This window comes from Canis lupus, chromosome 10, assembly GCF_048164855.1.
Source record: "Canis lupus baileyi chromosome 10, mCanLup2.hap1, whole genome shotgun sequence".
Classification (NCBI taxonomy): domain Eukaryota; kingdom Metazoa; phylum Chordata; class Mammalia; order Carnivora; family Canidae; genus Canis; species Canis lupus.
The window spans coordinates 56,281,633-56,293,153 of NC_132847.1; the positions used below are offsets into that span (position 1 = coordinate 56,281,633).

The 11,521-nt window shown below is 46.4% G+C and overlaps 1 pseudogene; it reads right to left on the minus strand.

Moving 5' to 3' along the window:
* Positions 1 to 273: 273 nt before the first annotated feature.
* Positions 274 to 10,109, minus strand: LOC140641043 (small ribosomal subunit protein uS11-like; annotated as a pseudogene).
* Between the last annotated feature and the right edge of the window lie 1,412 nt (positions 10,110 to 11,521).

Sequence of the window (11,521 nt, forward strand, 5' to 3'; positions counted from 1 at the left end):
CTATCTGTAAGATAGGAAGAGGGCTCTCATCAGGAACCAAACCAGCTGGCATTTTGATCTTGGACTTTCCACCCCAGAACTGTGAGAAACAAATGTCTATTGTTTAAGCCACCTCGTCTACAACATCTTCTTATAGCAGCCTGAGCTAAGTCGACATTCCTAGGGGCCAACCAGGGCACTGCTTGAAATCTACAATCAGAAGACAAGAATAGAGGAGCAGAAGGCTGAGAATGGATGACTGCTCCATAAAAAGGCATGTATATTCTCTCTCTCTTTTTTTAGCTTACACAAAGGCAATTTATTAACAGAAAATAGTTTGAAGAATCCTGTTCACAGACGGCAACCACGGTGACCCCCCTTTCTGCGGGTGCTATTGGAGGGGATGGGTGTGACATCCTCAATCCACCCAATCTTCATTCCTGAGCAGGCAAGGGATCTGAAGGCTGATGAGCCCCAGGTTCAGGGGTCTTGGTTCTATTTCCTCCTGTGGCCCAGAGTTTGATGTGGAGAGCAGTGATGCTCAGCTCCTTGTACCTCTGGGCTACATCTTGGGCAGCCAACATGGCAGCGTAGGGAGAGGACTCATCTTGGTCAGCCTTTATGTTCATCCCACCAGTCACACAGCAGATGGTTTCCTTGCCAGAAAGATCAGTGACATGGACAAAAGTGTCATTGAAGGATGCAAATATGTGGCAGACACCAAACACATTTTCTCCTTTAGCTACTTGAGGTCCAAGACTGATGACTTGTTCTTCTTTCTTTTCCTTCCCCGTATGAGGTGCTATTTCTGTGCAAATTCTTCCTATATTCTCAGTTCATAGATCTGAACCAATTTTCATACCTGGAACCCATTGACAGAAGAAGAGGAATGATCCCAAAACACCAACAAGTTTATAGGGTGATGAGTTCCCCATTCCTCTTCCAAGAGCTCTAAGCACATTTACTGAGGTGATTGTTTACTGGTCAGCAGGACACAGTCTCTGTCATGGTTACTCGAGTCTGTGATTATAGTGCAGAATCAGCTGTAAAGAATATGTAAACACGAGTGTGGCTGTGTTCCAAGAATACTTTATGGACACTGAAAATCAAATTTTATATCATTTTCATGTCACAAAATATTCTGATTTTTTCCCTAACCATTTAAAAATATAAAAACCATTTTTACCTTGCAGGCAATACAAAAATGAGCAATGAGCTGGATTTGAATCACAACCCTTAATTTGGTGATTCTTAATCTAGTGTGTTGACATTTGTTAACTTAACATTTTTGAGAATCACTGACTAACTATACTTCCCTTGTCTATGCTGCTCAGGTTCATTCTTGTTTGAGGACAAAAGCCTTTTCTTATGTGTTTTTCCCACCCACCCCCAATCTTGTTTTTGAGCTTTCAAGAAATCTGGAACCAGTTAACTTTATAAACTCTCTACCAAAGTATGACCTAATTTTACTTTATTACGTGGAGCAGTTTTCTTTCCATTCATCCATCACAACCTTTACCACCGTCCCCCACTCCCCAAAAACAAGCTCTGGGTTTTGCCTTTAGATAACAAGGATCTGATAGTGTGTTTTCCCAAACAAAGCAATCATCCACTAAGGTGAATTTAGCTTTCATCTCTAAATTGCAATCATGCTGGCAAGCATTTAATCCCTACCACACATGGCCAACTTGAGCCTCACCACAATTCTATGTGGATGGAGAATAACGAACTGGAGATTTTGTGAAATTGCCTGGAGACTCTAGCATCACGCCAAACATTTCAATAGATGGAAAAAGCGGAAGCATAAAACAAGAGTGGCTATTATTGTCTTCCCTGTTATTATCCTGTCCATAGAAAATGATTCAACCAGCCCCGAGGGCTGCACACTCAATTGTCTTCAGAGGCCAGATTGGTCCCAAAAGAGACTAGGTATAGGAAAATAGGGAATGTTGGGGATGAGGCCAAACTAAACATGTACTTCTCATTTCAACACCTTCAAAGTAAAAACATAACCTTGAATAGTAGTATGATCATGAAATAAAACACATTCATGGAAAAGATGTAACTCTTAGGCCATCAGCTTGCAACCTCTGCATCCATGTTTATCATTTATCTAGCTCATTCTTGCACAAGGCTACAAAGAGCAATATCCTGAAAAGCACCCCCTTGTACTCCCTGAATCCAATCCTTTCACTGTAAAGAGCAGCAAACTGAAGCTCATGTCAGGGAAAGGACTTGTCCAAAGCCATACAACCAAGCTGCTATAGCAGAACTGGGATTCAAATACAGTTCATCCTAAGTCCCAAGCCATTGCTCCCTCCTTCCTTGTATCCATCTAAAGAGTCCAAAACAAGACGATGCTAAGGCTGGCAGAGTGAAGCCTGTAGCTGTTCATTCTGGCTGTATCACTTAATTAATTCACCCACCAATTGGCTGAGCAAATGAAAAAAATGAGTCAGCTGGCATTATGAGTAAGCGGCTCCAGCTGTCTCCCGCCGGCCAGCGCTGCCCTATATTTGAAGGTCAGACATCAGAGGCCCAGCTCTCTATGTGGAATTTAACCACCGGGGCCCACGTGATTCAGGAAGGGGAATTGATACTCACAGAATCTGGGTCCCAGGTGATCAGAGCCATGTAGCCACCTCCCTACCCTCCTACATAGAGCTCAGATGATTTAAATATCACAGCCACAGGAGCCAGACACACTTTTCAATGTCACCCCAATTAGGGGGCTTGCAAGGTTGGATGGGCCCTTAAGGGAAGCACCAGGGACACCTGCTAGATGAGAGAATGAGAGCTCCACAGTCACTAAGACTCAGCACCCAAATATTCTCCTAAGGAAAATGGGAAACTTTGGAGTCCAGCTGTGCTATGGGATCCTAAGCAAATTCTGGCACTTCTGTTGGCTGCTGCTGTTAAATGGACTGTTAGGATCCTTGCTGTGCATATTGGACCATGTTCTCATGTGGAACAGGAGCCATAGTGAAGGTGAAAATATCAGATGAATAAGAAAGCAGTGAAGAATTTTGACTGTTACTATGAACGGCCCATAAGGTGGCAGTTGAGTGGAAAGGACTAGTAGAAATCTTTTCTGAGGAGTAAACTGGTGGTTGCTATTATTGCCATCTAAAGGGCTCTATTCCAGGAGAGGGGAACAGTTGTGCCTTGTGGGGCCCCAGAGGCAGACTGAGGAAGCTGAGCAGCAAGCAGTTTGGGGAAAAATAGGAGGAAGACTTTCGTAACAGAGCTATGCGAAGACAGGAGTGGCCAGCACAAGATGCAATGAACTCTCCATGGCTGCGTGGATCCGATTAAGGCTGGCTGAGCATTTGCTGTGAGAGCACCAAGGCATCTGATAGGAGGAGGTGTACAGTGAATCACCTATTGGGTCTCTTCCAGGCCTCATGCTCTGAATTTCAGATTTGGTGAGAGGTACTTGGGGATGGGGAGTAGTGGGAGGCAGTAAAGGAAAGGAAGTTAAACTAGGAATCAGGAGCTCTGTGTCCAGGCCAGGCTCTTGTCCAACTTGTTGGACTCCCCCTTGCCCTCTGTCCAGGGGGTTCTGTAGCCTAAGAGGAATGGCTTTGCCAAGTCAGTGCATCTGGGACTCTTTACCAGTTGCAGATACCTTTTCAGGTGGCCTCTGATATGGAAGGCCACACTTAAGACTGGGACAGGTTGTTTGCTTCTTCTCTCCTGGGGACCTTGGTAGTCCCTTCTTGCTGTGTTGGTTGGAAGAGCACCATTTGGAAGCCATGACTTAGAGACCAAAAGCTCTTCAGCTCTGGCAGTCCATGAGTTTTCCATAGGATTAGGATTGGGTTTCAGGATCACCTGGGAAGACAGAGCCCCATCTTCACAGACTGTCAGTTTTGTCACCTAGCTGCAGCCCTCTCACAGCCCTATCCCCAGTTCCTCCCCAGTGTCCATCTCCACTGCCCTGAAAACCAAAGGTGGGAGTGTGGATTTGCACAGGAAGTGACTTGATTAGCACCCTGGCTCTGTCAGAGTTGTAGGATAAAAGGAGAGTGTCAGAATTATGATAACATGTCCATGTCCCTGGGGAAATCAGTCTGTTTTGATATCCTGGGCTTGCAATTAGTCTGTGGAGAACCAAAACCCTGTGATTCCTGCCTTGTTTTAACAGTCCTGGAGTGCAACAGCATAGACAGCAGCCCTAACTTGGAGGTGGGGAGTGAGAGATGCAAATGAAGCTTGATAATGTAAGGTCAGTCCCTTCCAGTGCAAAGCACACTTCAATTCCCAATTTATAACTCCCCGCTTCATAGGTGATCTTTGGGGAATTGAAGACAATTAATCACCCCAGATCATCTATGAATCTCAACTTACCTGTTAGCATATGCATTTTCCCCTCTGTGAGCTCCTTGAATACAGGGATGGTGTAGTCTCTGAGGTAGAGGCTGGAGGGGCTCCACCCAGTGCCCCTCAGAGGCCCTTTACCAGTCTGTACATTGCCCTCCTCCCCTGAATCCTGTGTTCTTTTGTTTCTAGTGGCCTACACCTGTGACTCCCGTTCTATGGCCCCAGGCTACCAGGAAACTCTTCCCCAAAGAGCAGACAGACTGAAGTGTCTGGGAATTTAGCTTTCCTGTAGCTAATGACTGGCAGGTGCCCAGCTCCCTGGTCTTGGGACAGGACAACCCAGAGGCGTGACTTACACTCCAGAGCACCCAGTTGGATCAGGTCAAAGCTACTCTGTGTGGCACAGAAATCAGCCTCCATGCCCCAGTACGCTGCTGACATTAACCCTTCCTGTAGAAATTCTGGAGTTGCCACTATCAAGGTCCACTACCATGGATGGTTTCCGGGAAGTGGTGGCTTAATGGGTAGGCCTAGTGAGATGAGGTGATGAGGCATGTGTGAAGGGAGTGGGACTCACAAAGGCACAGGGTGGGGAAGAGGGGGCTGAGTGGTGGGGCTTACCTTGGGGGCAGTGAGAAGACAGAGAAAGGCAGGAGAAGAGGGGTGGAGAAGGCTAAAGACTTCAATTGTCAGGGTAAAATGTTTTAGATTTATATTCTAAGGCAGTTTTTTGCCCTACATTCCTTAGTGTCCAAATCCTTTAGAAAAAAGAACATCTTACATCAATCCCTTGTTATAAAACAGATAATAATGGCTAAGAGTGGCTAGTTTCCAAGTGCCTTACATGGATTGATTCCCTAAGTTCTCACAATATCCCTACTGGGCAGGCAGTATTGTCATACCTGGTTTACTTTGGTTAGAGGGTCAGGTGGGCTTTGAAACAGGCATCCCAGTGTCAGAGCCTTCTGTGCTCAAGCACTGTGCTATGTTCCATTCACCATCTTTGTTTGGAGTGGGGTTGGGGGCTGGTGCTCTGCTTTCTCAGTCTCCCCATTCCCTGACGGTAGACCACCAGGCTCCCCCATGTGACATGGTGGCTCCAGGGAGAAGGATTTTAAACTGCAACTATTATTTATAATAGTTTATAATTTATAGTCCTAGGTGTTCTAATCCACCCCAGGATTTGAAGGAGGGAACTTAGTTACAGATTAGCACTGCATGGAGAAGGATGGATGGTAGAGGGAGGAAGGGGGTCCCACTAAGAGAGAAGAGGGTGGACCAGGTGAAGGCAGGAGGCAGAGCTGGGCCTCTTTATAGCTGGAGGTCAGGGGATCCCCCTTCTATGCCCAGCCCTGCTGCTGACTCTGCTGTCCTGAGTGAACAAACCTCTGTTCCTCTCTGGGGTCTGTTTCTCAATTGTATCACCATAGGGTTGGACTAGGTTAGTGGTTTCCAACTGTTTCAGCAGTAATATTCAAACACATTTGTCAGTGGAAGTCCATTACCTAAAACCGACAAGAGTGACATTATTATAAATTTATGTTTCATTTCTAATGTATAAGCACTACTTATTATAAAGTCAACCAATGAGAATAATGAGGCTATTTTAGTAACTCAAATAATTTGAAATCAGGCATTATAAATAATAGTTGCAATCCAGTATCCGTATCAATATCCAATTTATTTCAGTATTTAGATTTGGTTTCACTGTATTATTAAAATCCTGTTCCACCCTGAATAGTAGTTGCAAATGGTAACAGATTTTCAAAACACTTTGCCTTCCAATCTCAGAACATTCTCCAATTAAATTGATCCAGAAACTTCAAGAGGACTAATAGGCAATTATTTTGTTTCAGGGTTGAATTATTAATAATACCTAAGTCCTGCTCTCATTCCTTAAACAGTATTAAATTTGGAGACAGATGATGAATAGTTTTCTTCGTTTAAATATTCATTGTAAAAAAAAATAAATAAATATTCATTGTTTGGTAGAAAAATACTTTTCAAATGCAGTTTGAAGGGTGTCCAGGGTTGTCGTTTAAGGAAAACCTCACGTGTCAGTGCCCATCTCTGACAGCTCTTCACTCACAATTTCCAAGCAAATTTATCTTGTTTTGCATGTCAAATCCAAGCTTCTCCAAAACATATTATCTAAAATGGTAAGCAGAGTAACCATGGGACCATACTGAGCTCGTTATCAGATCAAACAAGAAGTGCCTAAACTTCCACTCAGCAATAGTCCCCACAGGATAGTTTCAGACTTCCGGCACTTTTGCCCACTCCCCTGTTACTCTGCAGCCCATCTTCGATGCCCAGAACAGCCTCTAACTGTGCTAGACATTTAATTGGGCGCTATACGTGAATCACCTAGGACGACAGGACACAGGGACTCACCCAATGAGGGCAGTACAGCGAGGCAGGTAAGCGACCTTCCCAAGCAATGGGGCATCTGCTTTGAATCCACATGGGAGCCCAGGCTCACCATGGAAGCTTCATCCTGGGGGTAATATAGAATCTCACTGTGCAGCATGTTGGCTAGCCCCCATGAACTAAAATTTGAAAGCATGCACTACATTTTTGTTTCAAGATTTAAAATAATTTAGGATGTATATTTAGACAGTGCTTCGTGAAGTTAGTAAAGGTCTTCTTTGGATCCTTGTGGGCACTAAAAATCCCAGTTGAAAACCATAAGCCTTGGCAATCTCTCAAAGGCCCTTCCTGGGTCAACATCTGAGGGCTAGCCAGCCCTTACTGGGCACCAGCATTGTCAATAACTGATTCTGTTTTATCCTCCCATCCCCCAACCCCGGATGTTTCCAGGAGTAGAAAACCAAGCCCTCCTGGTCCTCCCCGCCCCCCCGCCCCTCCCCCCCCCCCCCCCCCCCCCCCCCCCCCCCCGCCGCCTGTGGGATTCCCTTCTAGGAAAGTCATTACTGCCTCTCTTGGTTGGCTGCCAGCTCTAAAGTGTCTTTTTAATTGCATCTAATTTGGCCTCATCTCATTAAATCCTTAATTTAAACCGGAGCGATCCCTCCAGCTCTGGCTGCCTAATGACAAAGGGGCCCGCACTCCCTTCCCCCTTCAGCACGGCTCCCCCGGTCAGGGCTGCTCTCATTTCCAGGTGGTCTCTCTGGGAGGCTTCTGACAAGTGGCTGTCGTCCTCACCACGCTGAGTGTGGAGCAGAGCCAAGAGGGCTTCCCAGGAGCAGTAATTACTGGTAAAGGCTCAACCCTCCACCCCGCCGGTGCCCCAGCTCACAGGCTCAAAGTCACTGCAGCAACAGCATCCAACTCTAGTGGTGCAAGAATAGGAGCATGACAAGGAGAAGACACTGAAATTAAACAATAATAAATCCATGATAATTGCAGAAGCCAGGACATCATGTTTTAGATATATTATCTCATCAGGGAAGATGTCACTGGCTTTATGCAGTAGGTAAAGAAATTCAAGCTCAAAAATGGAAAACAACAGGCCTCAGGATATAAACACCATTTTGCCTGGCCTCAACGGGAGGCCATCTTCATTTCCCCAAGTCCCACCTCATCTCTACCTGGTCTCACCCTTGGTCACTTCTCTTCAGCCACCTAGCCAGCTCCATGCTCCTCAGTTATGCTAGCACACTCCTGCCTCAGGACTTTTGCACTTGCTGTACCCGCTGTCTGGAGTGCTCTTCCTCTATGTGGTTATCTGGCTCACTGCCTCTTTTCCTCAGATATCAGCTCAAACCTCTTCTCTTCAGAGAAACTTTTCTTGACCTCCACCATCACCCCTTCTTCATTCTCTATGTTCTTATCCTCTTTTGTTTTTGTTCTTTGTTTTGTTATTGCTTGTGACACTTATGCCTAGTCTCTACTAAATTATATATTTATGTTTTGAAAATGAAGCACTGTGAAAGCAGAGAGGTTTTATGTTCTCTTTACTGCTGTATGCCTACTACCTAGAACAATGTCTGGCACATGCTAGGTCTTCAATTTGTATTTACTGCTTGAATCCATCACGGCAATGTTAACCATTTTAGGAGGATGTATACATTCTAGCACTTCTCAACTCCAATGGTTACCAGGTTGAGGTCTCCTCTTTCTCTGAATTGATTCCACCAAGGAGACGCCAGAAGGATATTTTCCTGGGAATAATCCCCAAAACTGTAGCCTAGGGACTTTAGGGTCAGGTTTTAGGGTTGAGGTTTGCTGCATTGATATGGACCTTGGGAAGCTGGTTGCTATAGAAACACCTATTGCTTCCTAGAGGCTTGCCACAGAGTAAGCTTCAAGGCTGCTCTGAGCTCTCTGCACTGCTGGGATCTGAGATAGAGGCACCAGGGCTGAATTAGAATAGATGAGCCTCTAATTTAGTTCATCCTGGGCAAATGCCCTCACCCCTCTGAGTCTTGGTTTCATCATCTGTAAGATGGGGCTCATCACACACACTTCACAGGACTATAGGGAGGAATAAGTGAGATGATGGGTGTAAAGGGTGGCACCCATTTCAACAAATTCCAGCCTCATTCCTGGTTTTATAAAACTTCAAGAAAGGGGTGGCCCTGGTGGCGCAGCGGTTTAGCGTTGCCTGTAGCCCAGGGCGTGATCCTGGAGACCCTGGATCGAGTCCCACGTCAGGCTCTCTGTATGGTGCCTGCTTCTCTCTCTGCCTGTGTCTCTGCCTCTCTCTCTCTGTCTCTATGAATAAATAAATAAAATCTTTAAAAAAAAACTTCAAGAAAACTGGAAACTGATTTTATAAAATTCAATATTTCCTTTGAATGTAAACCTGCCAAGGACTGTGAAGGTCTGAGATTTCCCCTACTTGAAAGCTAGCAAACCAGCCTGCTACAGTTACATGGAGGGTGACAAAAGATATGAGACTCCTGGGTCAGAGACAAAAAACTTTATTGTCCATGGTGTAGCAAGCATCATGAGCTTCATGGTCACGTCAGTTCCCTTACTCCCTAAATCCCACAGGGGAAGCAGAGCAGCCTCTAAAGGGGCCACTAAAGGTGTGGTACATCAATTCTGTTTTTTTTTTTCTTATTATTAGTGAAGTAAAACATCCTATTAGAAAACATTCATTAGAAATCTGTTACCAAAGATTTAGTGAATTTCCTTCTAGTCATTTTCATAGAGACACCCAATCACCTAAGCCAGAGCCTGGGGTGGCTTATCCTTTTGTTATCCCTCATAGCCTGTATTTCTTTCAAAAACCTGAATAAGGGGCTCCTGGGTGGTGCAGTCAGTTAAGTGTCTGATTGTTGGTTTCAGCTCAGGTCATGATATCAGGGTCGTGAGATCAAACCCTGGGTCAGGCTCTGCACTGAGTCAGCTTAGGTTTCTCTCTCCATCTCCCTCTCCCTCTGCCTCCCCACCTCACAGCCCATGCATGCTCTCTCTCTCTCAAGTAAATAAATGAATCTAAAAAACCCCACAAAACCTAAATCAGTAAGACAAATCATGTTATTTCACTTTTTCTAACTCACACTCACAGCTTCCACCTCTTCCCTACCTCTGCCAAGATGCCGGGACATTCAGACTCAGGCACTTCAGAAAATGCGGAGCACCTCACCTTCCCTAGGCCCCCAAATTGCAGGGAGAAGGGGATAATGGCCCCTAACCCAGCCTGTCTGTCGCGGCTGCCCTGCTGGCCTGGATGTGTTCACCGCCAGCTGCCCTGTGGTCTCTGAACCTGGGTATTGTGCGGACAGAGTCCAGCCTCCTTGTGGGCACTTAGCCATCGCCTCCAAGGACTGCCATCTCCCTTGGCATTTTGGAAAAGTGGGTCTGTGCCCCAACTTCTCACGGCTCTGCTGGGGCATCTCCGCTCTCACAGCTGGCTCCTCTCTCCCTGCCTCCCTGTGTGAATCCCTCTAGCAACTCAGAGTTTTGGAAAACAAAGGCCAGGTGGGAACTGATGCCTGCAAGCAGCTCTTCCAGAGTCAATGGAGAGTAAAGGCCAGGTTTCTTCTTGGAAACAGGAGGGAAAAGACAGAAGAAACACAGGCAAATATCTAAATGCATTATCTGCTAGAAATGTGCACATACAATTAAAAAAAAAACCCAAAACCACAAGCTTCTGCCTCATTCCTTTGACAATGCGGAGTGAATGCCCTTCCTTCCTGCAGGTGGATGAACACTCAGAAAATCCTCATCTTTCCTTGATCCTCCAGCGTAGCAGAGCAGGGATGGGGCTCTCCCTCCTCTACAGGCTGATGAAGAGGCAGGTAATGAGGCTCTGGGCTTCGCCTTCACACTTATTCCTGATAATTGAGCACCACTTTCAAGAGCAGGTGGGTCCTGAAGCAGTAATTGGCAGGAGGCAGGGCCAGTCCCCCAGGGGTTGGAAAGGTGTTAATTGCTCTTCCCCTTCCCCAGGTGGATCCCTACTAAGGGGAGAACTTTAAGCCCAAGTGATGTCCAAGAGACGCCCCAGGGATGCGGAGGGCAAAGGTTTAATGCTTCCCTTGGTACTGTAAGAGGAGTAAGATTGACAGGAATTCTGAAGAACTTGCCGAGGTCCCTAGCTGAAGAGTGAGAGAGCTGAGACATAGAAGCCAGGACTGTGAGACTCCCTAGCTTGTGGCTTGACCACCCTACTGTCCTGTTTCTTGCAGAATGGATTGAAGGGAGGGAATGCGCTCAGGTGACTCCCAAGTCCTTTCCAGGTGAGCTCTGCAAGTCTGCCAGCCTGAGGAACCAGAGCAGGATTCCGGGCTGAGTCCCTTTCACTGAAGGCTTCCTTAGAGGAAGTGTTTGTTCAGGGCATTGTTCTCTCTTAATAACACTCCACACCCAACACATTTTATTCATTGGAAATTACCTTCGGTCCAACATTTTATCAGCCTGACCCACAGAGTAATTGGAAACAGGAGGATTTCCCTCTAACAATCAGTGCTAGAGAGAATAAATTATGCCCCCCATCAGAGGGCGTGGCGGCCTGGGTCTGCAGCATGTGGAAATGCCCAGGCAACGTTCCAGTGGCAGCTGAGCATCTATCGGTGTTCCGTTCTGTGGGGGGAGCAGCTGCCAGGTCCGGAGAGGGATAGCGGACCCCGCCTCAGTCACCACGGGCATATGTGTGTGCAGCTCGCAGCACCCCAAGACTGAAGAAAGCACTTAGAGACAAGAGGCCTCTCTTAGGGGCTTGGGTCTGCTCTCTACCCTCACCCCAGCCAGAGCCCTGGGGGTGGTGTATGCCTCACATTCCCTTCCCAGTCAGTGCTAGGTGCCA